General features: G+C 34.9%; 1 protein-coding gene across 2 annotated transcripts in view; it reads left to right on the top strand.

Annotated features, from left to right (window-relative positions):
- Positions 1 to 21,482, top strand: part of SBF2 (SET binding factor 2) — a 408,723-nt gene that overhangs the window by 154,484 nt on the left and 232,757 nt on the right. The window lies entirely within an intron of this gene.

Here is a 21,482-nt window from a genome sequence, read left to right as displayed (position 1 = left end):
ACACACATACACATATGTATAAGGATATATATGTATGTATATTAGATACATCCATACACGTGAGAGAGCGATGAGAGAGTTTTATTTTAGAGAGAGAGGAAGGGAGAGAGAGAAACATCAATGTGAGAGAAGCATCGATTCGTTGCCTCCCATACACCCAGACTGGAGATCTGACCATCTAACCTACAGCCTGAGCATGTGCCTTGACTGAGGATCAAGCCTGCAGACTTTTGGTGTGGGGGATGATGCTCCAACCAACTGAGCCGTCCAGCCAGGGCTCTTGTGTTATTATTTATTAAATATTGTATTATTTTTCATGTAACTGTAAACCTACTTTTGCCCAGCCCTGCATGCATATTTCAGGTTCAGGTTTTTTCTTCAATTACTTTATATTTAAGTAAGAACAGTGCATCGTTGGAATCACCTGAACCACTGGAAAGTAAACTCCTATAGGACAGGGATTTTATTTTTGTTACTCTGTTTGCAGTGCTTGACATAGACTATAGTTGCTCAGTAAGCTAATTGAGTTAATTGCCACCAGCCTCAGGGTCACTATTACTGTACTGTTGCTTATAGCAATATGTCCATATAGGATATGGACATATGGACATGAGCTCCAACCACAGTCTTCTGTTCTCTCTGCTGTCCCACCCTTTATGTCTCAGATGAGAGGGTTCCTCTGTTTCATGTGTAATAATTGCAATAAAAGTAGCAATAAAAGTGGCAGTGAAGGTGATATTGACTGCTAGTATATCTGAGTACCAGCTATGAGACAGTCTAAAGTTTTTCCATATTAGTGTTCATTAATCATTTACTGTGTCTCAGGTACTATACTAAGTAATTTACATGTATTACTTCATTTAATTATTATCAACAAAATAAGATATTTTATGTTCAAGAAAAATTGAGGTTGAATAAAATTAGGCAAAATTATAACCTAAATTAGGGCCAGAATCAGGAATCATTTCTTTTCTGTCTGGTGTCCAAGGCCATGAGATGATCAGCTTAGCCTTTTTTATTAATCTGTTTCTTAGTATATCTGATAAATTGCCATCTAGTTTTTGGTTTAATACGTCTAGTAAGGGTACTTACTTATTCTCTATGAGATCAGTAATTCCATTGTTTGACTGCTATAATTATTAAAGTATTCTTTTTAATATTCAGGAGATACGTTTTTTCTCTAACTTTTGAACTATTATGTCTTACACTGTTTTAGAGATACACAAGATAGAATGAGTATATCCTTATTAACATTGGCTATATTCAGAAAATTATGTTAATTTATATGTATAAACAATATTTGACTGCCTTATAAGTAAAAAATCTTGTATTTTAAAAGAAATCTCTTTTAGATTGCTTTAAAATTAGGTATATGATATAATAACAAGAGACCCTAATGGTAATAAAGAGCTTAATGGACCTATTTAAAATTTTCTATATCCTTTGCCTAGTCTATGCCTACATATATATCTAGTAAACAAGATAGGTGATCAAATTTGGAGCAAATGGTTTTAGTCAGCCTAAATAAAATCACGTAAAATGCTGACTTAAAGTAGGTGAAAGGATTGTATGAAGGATATATAGCTATCGTGTACTTCAACAGATAGTAAAATCTGCAGAATGAAGATTCATAGTCACAAGTGAGTTTTATTTGAAGAATGTTTTGTTTCTAATTTTTTAATTTGATCTTTATTTGCTAGTCTTAACCAGTTTGTTGGTTTTCAGCCCCCTTATTGGTTGTCAATTACACACTTAGCTGTGTTTTGTTAGTCCATAATTTCTTACAGATGGGCCTTTCTAAGAGGAATATTGGTTTAAATATCATTTCAACATCTATGTTTCTCGTATTTACTATGTGCCATATAAAGGTGCTAATAAGCATTGGGTAAGGCACAGTTATATAAAATGGGGGTTCTCTTCTTAGTTTTCTTTTCATTAAAACATAGAAAAGTTAGCCCTGACCAGTGTGGCTCGATTGGTTGGAGCATCGTCCTGTAAACCAGGAGGTCACGGACTCACTTTCTGATCAGGGCACTTGCCAGTTGTTTAGTCTCCAGTTAGGGCATGTGCGAGAGGTGGCTGATGGATGTTTCTCACATCAACGTTCCTCTCCCTCTCTCTGTCCCTCCCTTCCCCCCACTCTAAAGTCAGTAAGCATGTCCTCTGGTAAGGATTAAAAAAAACATAGAAAAATTAAAACATCAAAATAGAGAATAGTGAAACCCATGTACTGATCATCCAGCTACAACAGTCCTGAACTCCGGGTCACTCTTTTTCTGTCAGTAAGCCCTATCTGTTTGTCAGCCTTGCATTCTTCCAGTTAGATCATTTTGAAACAAACCACAGATATTAATGTGATCATGTGAACTTATTTATATCCACCCATTTTTTTTTACATGTAAAGTGATAATTCCATGTGGCTCAACTTATTTCATTCATAAATGTTTTCGTATTTATTTCTAAAAGGTAAGACATTTTTGTTTTTAATACAACTATAAACTTATTATCATACCTAAAAAATCAATAATTCCTTAATATCACCACATATCCAAGAGTCTCTATATATCCACATTTGTGTATGTATGTGTATATATTGCTCCTATACTATTTTTCACAGTTGGTTTGCTTGAATCAGCAACCAAATTTCATATATTGCTTTTACTTGAGAGATCTCCTAAATCTGTCTTAATTATAATTTTCTTTATTCCCTAACTTTTCTTGCAAGTCAGTTGTTAAAGAAATTGCTGTTCCTTAATTTCAATTTAATAAGGAATTTAATAATTTTTTTAAAAGATTTTATTTATTTATTTTTAGAGAGGGAAGGGAGGGAGAGAGAGAGAGAGAGAGGGAGAGAGAGGGAGAGAGAGGGAGAGAGGGAGAAACATCAATGTGCAGTTGCTGGGGGTTATGGCCTGCAACCCAGGCATGTACCCTGGTGGGGAATCCAACCTGCGACACTTTGGTTCGCAGCCCGCACGCAATCCACTGAGCTACCCCAGCCAGGGCGGAATTTAATAATTTTTATAATTTAAAAATTAAAATAATTTTATTTCAGCTTTGTAAGGTAGTTAGAAAACAAATATAATTCATTATATATACTTATTTTACTTAATGTAAGGCTACTTTATTTTTCTTAATATACCCCCTGTTAGTAGAGTACTTAGTACACGGTTCTAATCACAATCGTATTCATAACAACCCTATGAAAAAAGGTACTGTTATTGATCCCATTTAACAATACTTACAGTTGCTCAGACCCCAACAACCTAAATCTCATTCAGGGTCTTCTCTTCCCCTCACATACCACATTCATCACATTAATGCACTTTCAAAATAAGCCACTAATTCTTCCTCATCATCGGTACTATGGTCACAATCACAGCTGCCATCATCTCTGCCTTGGCTAATCACAGTTAGCCTTGAAAAGATAATATTAATGTTTATGGTAAAAATTTTTAAAAGAATAAAATGTAAAATATCCTCTCTGTTCTAACCCTCCAAAGACAGCTTCCTGGGTTTTATTTTAGAGGTAATTCTGTTCACAGCCAACCACCCATGTTGACCCATCTGGAAAAACACTGTCAGTGCCCTGCTCGTTTTTCATCCGCACCTTCCATTTCTGTGCACATTGTCCTGACATCTGACTGTCAGCACACACGATTTTTAGCCTGGGATTCTTTGTTCCCTGGAGTCTGTTCTGGCCTTGTACATCGGCTGTCCAAAACTTCTGGGTAGTTCATGCTTCCCTGGAACACCTTTCAACTGATTACTTACCAAAATTGAGGGAAAACCAGCTCCTTTGCCCCTTGAGTGGGATAACTCTGATGCACGTCCTACGTTGCATCTCAGAATTCCTCGGCGTGGTTGAGCCCCAGTTGCCCACAAGTGTAGCCTGCTCATTTTATTGTATAGTGTAACTGCCTTTTCTTCCCTACTCTTGGGGTCATCTCCTGAATAAACAAAACATTTACACTGAAATCCTTATATCAGGGTCTGCTTCTAGTAAAACCGTAACATAAATTGTGCCACACTCAACACCCACCTTATTCCCCTAAGTAATCAGAAACTCCTCCAAAAAATCCTGTTTATTTGGCCTTAAACACTCCAATTTGGCAATGTTTGTTGTTTTCTCATAGAAAGCTGCTGGGATTAAAAGAATTTTGTCTGTTATTTTATGAAAAGTTTTCATTTAAATTATTATACGGTAAAATTGATCTTTTAGATCCTTATAACCACCACTACCATCCAGATTCAGGACAGTTCCATCACTCCAACCAACTCCCTCATCCTCTCCCTTTATTATTAATCCTGCCACCACTCGTAACACCTGGCAACCACTGATAGTGTTCTCCATTACCATGGTTTTATCTTTTTAAGAATGCTGTATAAATGCACTCATACAGTGTATATCTGTTAGGTCCTGTTTTCTTTCAATTTACATTAATGTGTTTGAGATTCATCTATGGTGCTGCATGTATCAGTAGCTTATTCCTTTTTATTACTTAGTATTTCATTATGTGGTTATATGATTGTTTATCCAGTCACCTACTGAAGCACATTTAGATTATTTCCATTTTCTGGCTGTTATGAATAATGTGCTGTGAACATTCATGCACAAGTTTTTATGTGAACACATATTTCCATTGCTTTTTGGTATATACCTTGGAATGGGATTACTGGGTCATGTGATAGCTGTATATTTAACCCTGTGCTGAACTGCCAGGTTTTTGTCCTCCCGCCCCCAAAAGCAGCTGCACTGGTCCTGGCCAGTGTGGCTCAGTTGGTTGAAGTGTTCTCCCGTAAACTGAAAGGTGATGGGTTTGATTCCTAGTCAGGGCACATATGTCGGTTGTGGGTTTGGTCCCTGGTTGGGGCACATATGAAAGGCAACTGATTGAAGTTTTCTCTTCTTCTCTCTCTCCCTCCCTTCCCTTCTCTCTAAAAATCAGTAAGCCTATCCTCCGGTGAGGATTTAAAAAAAAAAAAAAAAGGCAGCTACATTGTTGTACATTCTCATGAGCAGTGTACAAGGGTTCCAGTTTCTCTACGCCCTTCCCAGCACTTTTACCAGTCTTTGATTGTACCCATCTAGGGGGTGAAGTGCTGTCTAACTGTGTATTTGATTTGCATTTCTCTAACAATTAATGATGTTGAGCATCTTTTCATGTATTTCTGGTGATTTACATATCTTTTTTGGGGAAATGTGTATTTGGATTCTTGCATATTATCTAAGGGGATTGTTTGTTTACTGTTGAGCTTTGAGAGTTCTTTATATATTTTGGAGGCTTGTCTGTTCATTTTAGCACTGTCTTTTCTAGATGCAAAGTTTTTAAATTTTAAGAAAGTCTAATTTATTAATTCTTAAAGGATCCTACTTTTGATGTTACTATAAAAGTTTTAAGAACTCTTTGCTTAACCCCAGGTCATAAGGATTTTCTCTTATTTTATTCTAAAGAGTTTTATGTTTTTGTGCTTTATATTTAGATCTGTGATCCATTTGGAGTTAATCTTTGTATAAGATAGGAAGTTTAAATCTTTAAAATGATTTTTAGAGATGGGGTGAGAAGGAAGGAAGGTAAGAAGGAAGGAAGGAAGGAAGGAGAAAGAAAAGGAAGGAAGGATGGAAGGAAGAAAAAAAACCCATGTATTTGTTGTTTCAGTTGTTTGTGTATCCATTGATTGATTCCGGTATGTGCCCTGGCTGGAGATTGAACCCGCAACATTGGCATATTGGCACAGTGCTCTAACCAACTGAGCTACCTGGCCAGGGCTAAGATATAAAATTTAGATTGAGGTTAATTTTTCTTTTACATGCATATAAATGACCTGTTGTCTCAACACCATTTGTTGATAAACAACTGTTCTTTCTCAATTGAACTGCTTTTGTACCATTGTCAAGGATTCAATGGCCATGTTTATGTGGCTTTATTTCTGGACTATCTATTCTGTTCTGTATTTCTGAGCTCTGTATTTCTTCACCAGTACCACACTCTCTTGATTACCGGAGCTTTATAATAAGTACGTGAAATTTGGTAGGGTGGTTCCTTCAACTTAATTTTATTTTGCAAAATATTTTTAGCTATTCTAGTACTTATGTCCTACCATATAATGTTTAAGAAGTAGCTTATCTACATCTACAAAAGAAGCTCTGCAAGGATTTTGATTGATATTGTATTGAATCTATAGGTCATTTTGGTGAAAATTGACATCATTAATATGTTGACACGTATGTCTTCTTACGCTCTATGTCTCCATTACTTTAGGTCTTCTTTGATTTCTTTTATCAGTACCATGACTGTTAGATTTATACCCAAATATATCCATTTTATTGGGGATAATCTGAGAGTTACTGTTTTTGTAAAAAGGTTTGTTTTATACTGTTTATTGCTCATATTCTGTAGATACTTGAGTGGGGCATGTGTGTTGTTGAACCTGTGTGCTGCAGTTTTCTTCAGATCAGTTCCAGGGGTGTTTTTCATAGACTCCTTGTGATTTTCTACATGGACGTTCTTATCACCTGCAAACTGGGACAGTTAGTTTTGTGTCTTCTTTTGTAGTCTATACTGACTTCTTTTTATTTTCTTGCCAGAATGGTGAGTGTAGATATCCTTGGATTGTTCCTGTCCATAAGAGGAAAGCATTCCATCTTTTTGCGATTATTATGAGATTATTGTGCATGCCATTTATCAAGTTGAAGAAGTTCCCTTGTATTCCTAGCTTCCCGAGGATTTTTATCCTGAAGTTTTGGTAAATGCTTTTTCTGGTTTATTGATGTTATGGTGTAATTTTCCTCTTTAGACAGTTAGTATAATAGGTTATATTGATTTATTTTTGAATATTGAACCAGCCTTAAGTTGCCTAGATAAACCCCACTTGTTTGGGATTAGTATTGTTTTTATGTATTGCAGAATTAAATTTGCTGATATTTTGTTGAGACTTTTTGTATGTACTTTTGTTTTGAAGCCCGTTTTTAGTATACTGAGCCTAATATGGTGTATGTAATTTTATGTCATAAAAGGTTTCACCTTGTCCAGTTTTTCCCTCTTTAGACCTTCTAATAAGTCATTTTTCCTTGGGTAGGTGGTACCTGGTTTTCCCTTTGTTTTTAAACTTTTCCCTTAAAAAATAATAATACTTCTGGCATCTTGCATTCTGTTTGCTCTTGAGATGAGGCTGTGTTAGGGAGTAGCAGGCCCTTGAATTCTATTTTTTTTTAAGTAGAAAACCAGTCACTTTCAAGTTTATCTTCCTTGGGTAATTAAGAAGCACTTTATAAGAACAAGAATGTAAATGAATGTTTCACATGTGGTGTAATTTCTCAAGTTTAAATTTTAGGTAATACCAGTCATATTATGCTATACGCTTTTTAAGAAATCAATTGAAATCGAAATTCCTTGGGTTCCTTGGTCTTTTGAGATTATGGTAATGGAACTATAAGTGGAAAAGCCCCAAATGATAACACTGCTTCCATTTATTATCCAGAAAATTAGTAAAATTCCAGTGTTTATAAATCAGAAAGGAAGAGGAATTGGAACTCACCTTATTTCCTCTATTTAAGCACGAACTTTTGAATTTATTCTTTAAAAAACACCAAAAAGAATTTTTATGACTATTTTTAATTTCTATTTTTAATTAAAAGTATATATATATACACTTTTATATAGTTATATATATATAACTGTTGTCCTGATGATATAAAAATATTTCTCTTAAATATTTAAGAGCAGTGAGTTTCAGAAGCGAGCAGATTTTTTGGACCTGAAAGATTTTGGAAATACTCTTTGTACTGACTAGAATCTTATGTTTTCCCATAAAATACACAAAGTCTTGGTAATATGACCCATTTTTTCTTAGAAGCTATTTATAGAATTTCAACGTTAGTAACTATTAATAGTTCTACCTTAGAGGCTAAATAAGATACATGCAATTCCTATATTAAAAAAATCTAAATAACTTGTATGTGGTGCAATATTAACAGTGAATCTAGATAAGGGTAGTTGGGTTTCATTGTACTATTCAAATTAAACCTGAATATTTATACACAAGTATATAGATTTCTTTCTTTTCTCCCTGCCTGCCTTCCTCCCACTTCTCTCCCTCTACCTAAATGCTTGGCTAGTACCTGCAGCAGGACTTTGAATAGAAGTGGTGATATTGGACTTGCTTATCTTGTTCCTGATATTAGCAGGAAGGCATTCATTTTTCCCAACATTGAGTATCATGTTAACTATTTGTTTTGTATAGATGCCTTTTATCATGTTAAGGAAGTTTGCTTTTGTTCCTAGCATGCTCAGAATGTCTAACAGAAATCATGCGAAGTTTGTCAAATGCTTTTTCTGCTTGTATTAAAATATCATTTTTATTTTTTACTTTGTTATAATTTCTTAGGCAAACATGTTAAAATGACGAATTATCTCAGTTGCTTTTCAAGTATAAACCAACCCTATATTCCTGGTATAGAACCCACTTGGTCATTATATATTAACCTTCTGCTATATTGTTGGATTCAGGTTGCTAAAAAACAAAATAAGTTCGCAGCAATGTTCATGAGGGTTAATGACTGGACTATAGCGTTCTTTTTCTTACAATGCCTTTGAGCGGTTTTGGTATCATGGTAATACTGATCTCATAGAAGGCTTCGGCAAGTATTCTGTCCTTTTCAATTTTTTGAAAGACTTCGTGTAGAATTGCTATTATTATTAATTCCTTACATTTTAGTAGAACTCACTAATGAAGCCATCTAGGACTATAGTTTTCTTTACTACAATTTCGATTTTGTTGATAAATATAGAGTTATTTAGGCCATCTATTTTTTCATGAGTGAGCTTGGGTACTTTATGTTTTTCAGAGAATTTGATTCATTTAATTGTCAAGTTTATTTTAAAAAATTTATTAATAATATTCCCTCATGATCCTTTTTAGTATTCGTAGAATCTTTAGTAATATCATCTCGATCATTCCAGGTACAGGCAGTTTATGTCTTCTATTTCTCATAGTCAGTCTTGCTTCTCTCTTCTTTTTCTTTCCTTTTTCCCTTCTCTTTTTCAGTCAGTCTTGAAAGAGGATTATCAGGATTTTTTATCTTCTCAAAGAGCCAACTTTTACTTTCGTTACTTTTCCCCATTTTGTCTGTTCTCTTTTTCCATAATTTCTGGTTTTGATTCCTATTAGTTCCTTTTTTTCCATTTACTTTGAATTCCTTTTTCTCTTCTTCATCTAGCTTCTTAAGGTAGAGGATGAGTTCACTGACTTAGACCTTTCCTTTTCTACTGAGTGTTGAATGTTGTCACTTTCCCCTCGTATCCTGCGTTACTAGCAGCTCACAAATTCTGATAGTCTTTTCATTTTCATTTAGTTTGAATATTATACTTTCTAATTTGTCTTTTGATTTCTCCTTCAACCCATGAGTTGTTTAGGAACATGTTATTTACGTAATTTCCAAATACTGTGCATTTTCCAGAGATCTTTCTGTTTTTGAGTTCTAATTTAATTCCCTTTTGGTATGAGAACATACTTTTTATGGTTGCGACTTTTAAAATTTATTGCAACTTATTTTATAGGTCAGAATATGCTCTTATCTTGGCAAATGTTCCAAGTGTGCTTGAAAAGAATGTGTATTCTGCTGCTGTTGTGTGGAGTATTCTACAAACATCAGTTAGGTTAACCTGGTTGGTGGTATTGTTCAAATCTTCCACATCCTACTTTTTTGTCCACTTGTCCAATTATTTATGAAGAGAGAGGTGTTGAAATCTTTGACTAAGATAGAGGAAATTATCTTTCCTGCATTTCTGTCAGATTTGTTTCATGTATTTTGCAGATCTTTCTTAGGGGGGCATAAATATTTAGGATTTAATGTCCCATTGATGAATTGGCCCATATTTGCTCTCTATCTACATTGATATTCATATAGCCACCAAGCTTTCTTTTGGTTAATTCTAGCAGAGGATAGCTGTTTTTTCATTCTTTTTTTTTAAGATTTTATTTATTTATTTTTTAGAGAGGGAAGTGGGGGGGGGGAGAGAGAGAGAGAGAGAGAGAGAGAGAGAGAGAGAGAGAGAGAGAGAGAGAGAGGGAGAGAGAGAGAGAGAGAGAAACATCAATGTGTGGTTACTGGGGTCCGTGGCCTGCAGGCCAGGCATGTGGCCTGACTGGGAATCAAACCTGCAACACTTTGGTTCGCAGCCCGCGCTCAATCCACTGAGCTACGCCAGCAGGGCTTCATTCTTTTTCTTTTAACTTTTTTGGGTCTTTGTATTGAAAGTGTTTCTTGTAGGCAACATATAGTTGAGTCTTGCTTCTTTGTCCCTTCTCAGTATATCTGCCATTAATGTGATTATTAATATGGCTAGGGTTGAGTCTGTCATTTTGCTGTTTGTTTTCTATTCATCTCATTTTTTTTCTTCCCCTTTGTTTTCTGCTTTATTTGAGATTTAATCGAGTATTTTTCTTGATGATTCTATTTTATTTCCTTTGTTGGTTATTAGCTTCAACTATTTGTCTTGTCATTTCTTGGGCTTATACATCTTTAACTTATGGTGTATTTAATTAATCACACTCTGCCTTCAAGTGACACTATACAACCTTTCTTATAGTATATGAACCATGCAGTACTGCTGTTCTCTTCCATTACCCTTCCTAACTTCTGTGCTATTGTTGGCATGCATTTTACTTTTACATATACCATAAACCCCATGCTGCAGTGTTATGTTTGTTCAATAGTCATTCATCTCTTTTTTCTTTTAAAATGACAGATTTCATTACATCTGAAGTCACATTTCTTTAGTGTACAATGTGAAGAGTTTGAAATTAGGGATTATATTCTCTGCCAAAAAGTTTGCAAAAACCACACTGATTAAATATTGAGGAATTGAGAATGTACAAACAACTCTTTATGGGTTTTATACAATGAAAAGCAGATTGAATAGTCAGTCATCTTTAAAGGAGAGTAAAATAGTAAGAAAAAAGTTTTATGTATTTACCCATGTAGCTACCACATTTGGTGCTCTTTCTTGTTTTGTAGAGATCTTATTTTTTATGTTATTGTTCTTGGCCATTATTTCTTCAAGTGTTCTTTTCTGTTCCTTCTCCTCACTTTCTTGATTCTTACTATATTGGGTTGTTTGAAGTCCCAGAGTTCACTGTTGCTTTTCTCATTTTAGAGGTTCTTTTTTTTATCTCTATATTTCATTTTAGATAATTTTTATTAGTGTGAATTCCAGTTTATTAATCTTTTCATCTTTAGAAGTTTGTTTTGAGTGTTTTATATTTTCCATGTCTCTAACTTTTTGAACATAGGGGAAGCAGTGAGAGTAATTCTTTCCTTGTCTTTCTACTCATTCTAATATCTCTGTTAATCTGAGTCAGTTTTGATTAATTATTCTCATCATGGGTTGTCTTTCTCTATTTCTTTATATGCCTGTTAATCTTTTACAGAGTGATCAACATTGTATATTTTATCTTGTTGTATGGTAGATATTTTGTTTCTATAAATTTTCTTAAACTTCTGAGATGTAGTTACGTTACTTGTAAACAATTCTATCTTTTTGGTCTTGCTGTTAAGATTTGTTATGTGAGTTCAGAGCAAATCGATCCTAGGACTAGTTAATCTCACTACTGACATAAGACCTTTCTGTGTACTCTATTCAGTATCTTGTGAACTATTAATTTTTTCAGGCTGGATGGTGGAAATCAGTACTTTTCTCATCCATACTTAAATAGTAGGCACTATTAAATCCTTTCAGATCACTCTTTGGCAAGCTGTAGGTGGTTTCCTCACACACAAGCACTGATCAGTACCTTGCTGAATTCTTGCGGGACCCTTTGCAGATCTCCCACATTCTTTCTCTGTGCAGCGCCCTCGTTTCTGATGTTCTGCCCTAATAACTCTAGCTGTCTTAGTCTCCAGAGAGCCTTTGTTCTATCTTCGTAATTAGGGAGTCTTCTAAACTCTGCCTCTGTTTCTCCTCCCTGCACCATGGCCTACAAGCTGTCTCAAGGCAGGAAGCAGGGTCACTAATATAGCTCACATTGTTTGTTTCCTGCCTTTCAGAGATATTTGTCCTTCATTGCCTGATATTCAGTATCTTACAAACCATTATTACATACATTTTGTCCAACTTGTTAAGGTGTTTCAGTGTGCCAGGGTATAAGGGAGAGTTTAAAGTGAAAGCATCTCTATATATTAATTTTATATTTTATTACCTTGTTGTTTTCTCCTACTGTTTATCGTTGTTTTATAGTCAATCCTCTTCAGTTTTCCAGGTCATACCATCATTTCATTGGTAAATAAGAATTATACCTTCCAATTTTTGTGTCTTCAATTTCTTTCTCCTGTGTAATTGCTTTAGCTAACATCCAATAAGTAGTATCACTGATACTATTGTTATTTATTTAAGAATATATCTAATGAGTTATGTCCTACTTTTTAAGTGATAGAGTTGATTTTATTTTCTTATTCTATCTATTAATATGATAAATTATATGTAAATTTCTGTTGCTATTTTGATTTTTGATCTGTTGTAGAATATTATTTTTTTCCTTTTTGGAAATGTTTAGGACCTTCTCTTTATTTTTCATTTTTTGAAATGTCATGATGATGTGTTAAAATTAATGGGCTTTAAAAATATTAATTCATTGTGTTAGACATATAGAAAAAGGTCTGAGGATTCTAGACTTTTTTGGGAAGAGAGTACTGTGTTATTTCTTTTATAATTTTTTAAAATATATTTTATTAATTACGCTTTTATAGTTATCCCAATTTTCCCCCCTTTGCCTCCCTCTGCCCACTACCTGCCTTCCCTCTAGCAATCCCTCGCCCTAGTTCATGTCCATGGGTCGTGCATATAAGGTCTTTGGCTTCTCCATTTCCTATACTATTCTTAACCTCCCCCTATCTGTTTTGTACCCACCAATTATGATTCTTATTTCCTGCACCATTTCCCTCATTGTCCCCCTTCCCCCTCCTAGCTGATAACCCTCCAAATGATCTCCATATCTATGATTATGTTCCTGTTCTGGTTGTTTGCTTAGTTTGCTTTTTAGATTCAATTGTTGATAGTTGTGAATTTGTTGCCATTTTAATGTTTGTAGTTTTGATCTTTTTCTTAAATAACTCCCTTTAACATTTCATATAATAATAGCTTGGTAATGATGAACTCCTTTAGCTATACCTTGTCTGGGAAGCACTTTATCTGCCCTTCCATTCTAAATGACAGCTTTGCTGCATAGAGTAATCTAGGTTGTAGGTCCTTGCTTTTCATCACTTTGAATACTTCTTGCCAGTCCCTTCTTGCCTTCAAATCAGCTGACAGTTTTATGGGAATTCCTTTGTAGGTGCTTCTCTGCTTTTCTCTTGCTGCTTTTAAGAGTCTCTCTTTATCTTTAATTTTTGACATTTTAATGATGATGTGTATTAATGTGGTCCTCTTTGGGTGCAATTTGTTTGGGACTCTGTGTTTCCTATACTTGTATGTCTGTTTCCTTAGCCATATTAGGAAAGTTTTCTTTCATTATTTTTTCAAGTAAGTTTTCAATTTCTTCTTCTTCCTCTTCTTTTTCTGGCATCCCTGTGATTTGGATGTTGCCATGTTTGGCGATGTCCCAGATGGCCATTACACTATCCTCATTTTTTGAATTCTTTTTATTCTTACTGTTCTGGTTGAATGCTTATTTCTTCCTGATGTTCTAAATTGTTGATTTGAATCCTACTTCCTCCCCTCCACTGATGGTTCCCTGTAGATTTTTCTGTATTTCACTTAGTGTAGCCTTCATTTCTTCTTTTATGCTGTTGCAGTACTCAGTGATTTCTTTGAGCGTCCTGATCACCAGAATTTTGAACTCTGCATCTGATGAGTTGGTTATCTCCATAGTTATTTTTCTGGGATTTTGTTCTGTTGTTTCATTTGGGCCATTTTGGCATGGCCCAATTTGGCAGCCTCCCTGTGTTTGCCTTTGTGTATTAGGTAGAGCTGTTTTGACTCTATCTTAGTAGCATGGCTTACTATGGAAAAGGCACCTATAAATTGTGTGGGACAGAGCCTTAGGTAATCACTAGGATGGGGCAATGTGCTTCACTGCTTTTTGGTTCTGTGGCGGGGGGAGGGCTCAGAGAGGGAACAGTGTTACTGCCTGGCTTTTGGAGGTTTGCCTGGCACTTACCCCATTTCCAATCACTTCAACCACTTCCCATATGTAGCTGGTGGCCTTCCAGCAGTTGCCCTGGTGTTGAATCCCAGAGTGGGTAGGTTCCATATGTTCTAAGTCCACATGGGTCCTTTAAGCCGAGTTTCTTGAAAATCTGTCAGTTTCTTGTGTTGCCCCAGCCCCCACTGCTTTTTATAGCTAGAAGTTATGAGGATTTATCTTCCTGGCACTGGAACCCTCAGCTGTGTGGTCTGGCCTGGGGCAGGGATTGCTCACTCCCAGGGTGTCCCTCCCAACTTTTATCCACCACGTGTGAATGTGGACCTGTCTGCTCTGGCACACCTGCTGCTGCTCTCTCTACTCATCACACCACATCTCCACACCTCTCTGCCTGTCTCTACAACTCCAGTCCCCCGACCATTGGTATGAATAGTGTCTAATTTAAATCCTTGGTTTTTAGACTTTTATACAGCTCGATTTTCTGATAGTTCTGGGTGCTATTTCTTTTGCGATCTAGTTGTAATTCTTTCCATGGTTGCAGGAGGAAGCAAAGTCTGTCTACCTACACTTACATCTTGACTGGAATTCCTGAGCACATTTGACTAGAAATTTGTACCCGGGCTCTATCTTTTGAGATGACCATCACACCCTGGTGAGGGGTTCCCATAGTTGGCACCGCAGATGCACTGGGCTCACCCAGGCCACGTGCCTCTCTACCACTTTAACTAGCGCCTGCCCCTCTTAATGCCACCATTCCCGGCCTCTTTTATAAAATTTTTATATGTGCTCTTTTGAAATTTTCATTACCTATGAATTAAAACTCCTTCAGTGATCATTTTTTTTTACCTATTTCTCTACCATTTTCCATTTGTCCTTTTTAAGTACTTAATGTGACATTAAAAATTTTTAATGTCTCACTTGTTCTGTAAATGTCCTTTGATATATAAACTCCTCTTTTTAATGATATTGAATCCTTTATTCTCCTGTGTTTCCAGTTTTCTGCTTCTCCTTGCATTGTCTTTATGGCCACAGAGTCTTGTGTGTGTGTGTGTGTGTGTGTGTGTGTGTGTGTGTGTGTGTGTGTGTTTGATTGATCTTCCATATTTGGTGACATTTTTACATACCTGGTGTCTCTCATTCCTTATCTCTTCCAGGAATTTGTTGTGTAAACCAGTTTTCTGCTTCCAGGATCTTGACATTTCAAAGCTGTTGTTAACCTTCTTTCATATTACTTTGCTGTTTGTGTTTTCTTACTGTAATTTTGGAGGTCTTAGAGATCAACACATTTGTTCATCTGCCATTCTTAGCTGGAAATCATTAATAACTTTTGTGCTCTTCACCTTGGAATTGTTTAAATTTGTAAATCATACGTAGTGGTGTTTCTTTAAAACATGAATGTTAGAAGCTATTCCAAATGTTAATTTTTCTCTTCAGAGTTTACTTCTTGAAATCTTATATTTAAATCCTTATGTGTAGGCCTTTTCATGAGATTGACATGCCAAAATATTTAAACTCGAGAGGTTATATTAGCTCATCCTCTGGCTTTGAGAATTTGTTAAGATTATAATAGGATCTTTTTTCCTAATTACTTATTGCTGCTATCAAAGAAAACCATTGATTTTTATATGCAATTAAATCTGCCTACATAACTACCCTCTTATTGATTCAAACAGTGTTTTGATAAATTGCTTGGATTCTCTAGGCACACAATTATTATCTTATACATAGTAAAAGTTTTATTATACTGATGAGGACAATGTATGTTTTATAGTAGTAATAAAATAGCTGAATGTAAATTTCTACTAAAAGAAGTATAGGTGAGCCATTTAAATTAGGCTTCATTTAAAGCAAATAATCTTGAGTAGCCTTTTTTTAAATATACTTCATCAAAACCATCCACTAAAATTAGGCACATATATATGATACCCATTATTTTATGGTAACAAAACATTGGAGAGTTTCCCAGATCTTAAATTGGCTTCTCTTCCAAAGGTTTATGACTACTGTGTTTTCTCTGAACTTTTGGAAAATACCTGTATATGGTAATGTCAGCACACACCTGCCATTACCATGGCCAGGCTTGGCAGCAGATTTCAGTCTCCTAAGGTTTCTGTTACTTTATTTTACAGATCAGTGCTTCTTTGGTCAGAATATTGTCACAATAACAGTTCTTTGTTATCACTTCTTTTCTGTCCTCTTTAGAAGTCTATTAGCAAAACAAAATAATTTAGGGGTTGCCTAACCTTTAAAAGGAATTCAAGGGTAATTAAACATTTTTGTGCTCATTTTGATTGTGCTTTACAAAACCAGTTCTTGTTCCCTAAGAAAATATTGAGACAATCCTGGAAAGATTTATAAAACACCATGTTTAACCCAGTATTAGTTGTTAAAAAACTATAAACACCTTAAACAACCAACAGTAAAGGCTTGTCTGAGTTATGGTATTTATGTATACCTACTTGTATGATGATATAATATTTGGTAATTAAAAATAATTTTCTTAAAAACATAAGTATGTGAGAAAATGTACAGTTATAGAAGGTAGAGAAAAACAGGACTCACAACTGTGTGTGTGTGTGTGTATCCCCTTTTATGTAAATATTACACACATCTGGGGATAAATGTTATAAGGAAAGGTTGCATGGTAAAGAGCTTAGTTTTTTAAGATAATTTCATGAAAAGACAGTTCCTAAAGATATAGAGACTTCATTTCCAGCCCTGCCTTTGTTACTAGCTATGTGACCTTAACATCTCGTGCATTGGTTTCATCATTTGTAAAGGAACCTTTTAGGATACTCTTATGTGTAAAGTATTTCACAAATATGAGGGATTTTTGGCACTTTTATTTACAGATGAGTGGCCTATTTGGCAAATGATCTAGTTCATAAATTTGGGCAATTGAAGAAAGAAGGAAGTAAACAGCGGTGGTATTTGTAATGGATTAATGTGTGGTCTAACAATGTCTGTCTGTTCTGACCTTGAAGTATCATGTGCTTTCAGGTTATGTCAAGGTCTTAAAGAAAACTGGAGCTGAACAAAGGACATACTGAAAAGGCTATGTTGTAAAATTGGTATGAGCCTGTTCTGTGTGAAATGATGAGGTTCAGGTGGAACGGAGTAGTCATAAACAGAAGTTGTTGCATAGACACATGTGTGTTTGAAAACAGTGTTACTAGTTAGCTTATAGGGTATGTTCATTGATAATATTGCTCCAAATAGATGTATTTCCTCAGTGACTTGAAAAGGGAGGGCAAAATGTAGGCCAGTCAGTTATGACAATCAATTCCAAACACTTTTGCACCTGCGATTTCGTTTTTTTCCTGTTTGCCAATAGAGACACTGGGGAGAGCAAAATTTTGATTTTATCTTGTTTGTTTAATGCTTATCATTCTGCTTACTATCTTCTAGTGACTACTCTGTTTCCAGCTGTCTAAACATTCTCTCACATTCCTGTCAGAAATGTGACTTGAGCTCAGGTTCAAGAATTGTTGTGTCCACTCCCCCATTGTTTATTACTTCCTCAGCATACTTTCAGTGAAGATTGGAAGTGATTGAGCCAGCTACCATTTTTATATTTCAAGTCTAAGTCCTGTGAGTAGTATTTCTCATTAAATAGTGGAGTCATCTGATACCCCAGATTTTGTTATTACTTAATCTTATGATACAGTGAATTTGAAAAGGAGACATTAAAGTTACACTTTCATCCTTTGAAAAACCTTTGTATAAACTCAATTATAAGAACTGTTGTTTATTTCCTGAATATATTTTCATTTGAGAATACAGCATCAAAATTTGCTATGGAGTTGATTCTAATGATACTTCTAAATGCAGCATATAAAAGAATTCCTTTATGTAACTGTAATTTAAGTATCAAATAAGGGATCTCATGTGTAACCAGTGTGTAATTGACCATCCTGACAGCCTCTTTGTAAAAAATACAGTAAAAAAAAAATCTGACCAGGTTTACCATGAATTACCATTACTATCTTAGCTGTGGTCACATTGAACTTAGTTTTGAAGAAGTACCGTCCTTACTGAATCTGAAAAATGATCCTTGGAATTTCCCAAAAGTTTTGTTGTTAATACTTTCTTAAAAATCAGAATTTAATAGAATTCCTGTTATATTGTAAACTCGGGGAAATGAGGCCACTTAAGTAACCAAGGAGGTCTTACTCTCTAAACTCATATTCTTTCTGGATGTTATTTGTTTATTATTTTCTACTAGAAGAAGGACTTCTTACAGGCTTTTTAAAAAGAGGACACCTTTAATTTTTATATGAAAATTGGATAATGTGTTTTGGTAAGCTGTAAATTTGTAGATGTGTAGATGAAAGTCTTGGAAAATATTAAGGGTGACTGTTATTCAGAGAATTTTCTACAGTATTTCACCTTTGAAAGGTCATTCAAATTAGTCCCAATGATGCTATGGACATTTTTGGTTATTCTGTAATTTTAAATTTTGTTTTGTGTATGCGTAAACCATTTCAGAAAATTGGGCACATTAAGGGTCACTTTTTCCAGTTTTAAGCAGCAGAATATCTGCTTTCTTATCTAAGTAAGTAGATCTATTTGCTTGTAAGAGTTATTTTGTCATCTGTGAACTCTGTGACTGACTAGGACCTTTGATTTGAGAACTTAGTATATTTGGAATTAAGATAAAGAGTTTAATCCTTTTTGAAGACCTATAGCTTTATTTAAATTTTGTGAAAATATGCAGTTGTCATAGCTTTCTACTATTTACCAAGCCTAATGAGCAGCTAATAATAATGAATGAAAGACCTCAAAGAAAATAAGATTATTTACTATAATTTACAGGATGGATCCACTTTGCCTCAGAAGAGTTGTTTGTTGAACTGATGATGCAGGCTGTATAAATCAGTATACTGTTTTATAACCTAAACACAGACACTTGTTTCCTGATTTTGAAACTGATTGAAGCTCATTTTAGAAGAATGCACTTGATTCCGGAAAGAAGTTTGTTGAGAAACAGTAAGAAGATTTTGAAAAAAACTTCTGGGTTTTGGTTTCACCTGATAAAACTCCTCAGTTCTCCCAAGATTATACCATTCTGCTACCCAAGTAGCTTAAGCCAGGGCTAGTTACATGCTAACATGCATTTCACTAGATTAGCAGCTCTCATACTTTTGAGTCTCACATTCTGTACTCTCACAAATTATTGAAGATCCTCAGAGAGTTTTGTTTATGTAGTTTTATCTACTCATTTGTGTAGAAATTAGAACTAGATCATTTAAAGCTATATATTCATTTAAAGTAACAATAAACTATTGTGAACTATATAAACTAAATCTTCATAAACTATATGAAGAAAATCAGGTCCCACAAGTATATATGCAGTTGGAAAGAGGAGGAGTGTTTTTATAACCTTTCCAGATAATTGTGGAAACTCTTATTTGAATACACACCAAAATTTAATAAATAGTCTTTTCTTAAAGGTTAGTTGCAGTGTGGAATCTGTAAACACATCAGTGTACTTTTCATAATCTGTTACATTAATATTAACTGTGTAATATTAACTGTTATACCAGATTAACTGTATAATCTTTTTTTTAAGATTCTATTTATTTATTTTTAGAGAAAGGGGGAGGGAAGGAGAAAGGGAGAGAAACATCAGTATGTGATTGCCTCTCACACACCCCATACTGGAGACCTGGCCTGCAACCCACGCATGTGCCCTGGCTGGGAGTTGAACCCGTGGCCCTTTGCTTCACAGGCCTGCGTTCAGTCCACAGAGCTACACCAGCCAGGGCAGATTAACTGAATAATCTGCCCTCATTTATAAAAGGTAGAATATTAGTACTTACCTGCTACTAATCTTGGAAAGTTTACACAAATTAACCTGTGCAAAATGCTCGGAATAGCATCTGGCATAAAATTCAGTGAAGTAAATGTTAGTTACTATGATTATTACCCCCTTGGTTATGGCCTTAGTTTCCATCATCATGTCTATAAAACTAACTTTCTCCTGTATCAAATTTTTCTAAAACCTATCTCTCCTCTCATTGCCTCATTGATTCAATCTAAAAAGACATAAAAAAGTGAGATTTGGATGATTTACTGCATTTGGAAAGAAACATTAATCATATTCACAACTTCTCTACAGAATAAGAAATTCTACCAGTCCAACAGGTTTTAAATAGAGTAACAGAAGGTAATCTGGCACAGGGCGCTGCTATGTTGGGGATCTCATTTCTATTTTTGTTTTATCTCTTGAAGAACACTGCTAATGATATCTTTTTCTCCTTCAAGATATCTTTGTTAAAAATGACTTTGCTTTCTTGAGCAGTTTAACATCACAGCAAAATTGAGCAGAAAGTACAGAGTTTTCATATACTTCCTGCTCCCAAAACACAGCTTGCCATACTGTCAATATTCCTTACCACAGTGGTACATTTGTTACACTCAATGGATGACTACATTGACTTGATACAGTATTATTACCAAAAGTCCATAATTTATGTTAGAATTCACTCTTGGTATAATATCCACCATTAACAGTATCATACGGAATAGTTCCACTGCCCTAAAAATCCTGTGTTCTGTCTGTTCTCCACAATACCACCAACTGCTGGCAACCACTAGTACTTCTACTGTCTCCATAGTTTTGCATTTTTCAGGATGTCATATAGTTCAAATCATACCATATGTAGCCCTTTCGAATTGGTGTTTTTCACTTAAGTAATACGCATTTAAGTTTTCTCCATGCCTTCTCATTGCTTAATAGCTCATTTCTTTTTGGCGCTAAATAATATTCTGTGTGGGTGTGCCACAGTTTATTTTTCCATTTACCTACTGGAGGATATATTGATTGCTATAAATATTCATGAGCAGGGTTTTGTGTGAACATTGTTTTCAGCTCCTTTGGGTTGAAAACCAAGGAGCACAATTGCTAATCATATGCTAAGAGTATAGTTAGTTTTGTAAGAAGCTGCCACACTGTCTTCTATAGTGACTGCCCTGTTTTGCACTCCCGTCAGCAATGAATGAGAGTTCCTGTTGCTTCACATCCTTGACAGCATTTAACTTTATCAGTATTGTGGATTTCTGCCATTATTGTAGGTGTGTAGTGGTATCTTACTGTTTTTATTTGCAATTTCTTAATGACTTAAGATGTTGAGTATCTTTTCATATAATTACTGCTTTCTGTAGAACTTCTTTACCCTTTTTAAAATTGGGTTGTTCATTTTCTTATTATTGAGTTTTAAGAATTCTTTGTATATTTTAGATGACAGTACATTATCAGATATGTCCTTTACAAATATTTTCTCCAATCCGTGGCTTATCTTCTTTTTTTTTTTTTAAAGATTTTATTTATTTTATTT

The sequence above is a fragment of the Phyllostomus hastatus genome, unplaced genomic scaffold (assembly GCF_019186645.2).
Source record: "Phyllostomus hastatus isolate PE091 unplaced genomic scaffold, TTU_PhHast_1.1 phas_scaffold_585, whole genome shotgun sequence".
In the NCBI taxonomy this organism is placed as follows: domain Eukaryota; kingdom Metazoa; phylum Chordata; class Mammalia; order Chiroptera; family Phyllostomidae; genus Phyllostomus; species Phyllostomus hastatus.
The sequence above is the reverse complement of the archived record's forward strand: the minus strand, read 5'-3'. Positions and strand labels throughout refer to the sequence as shown.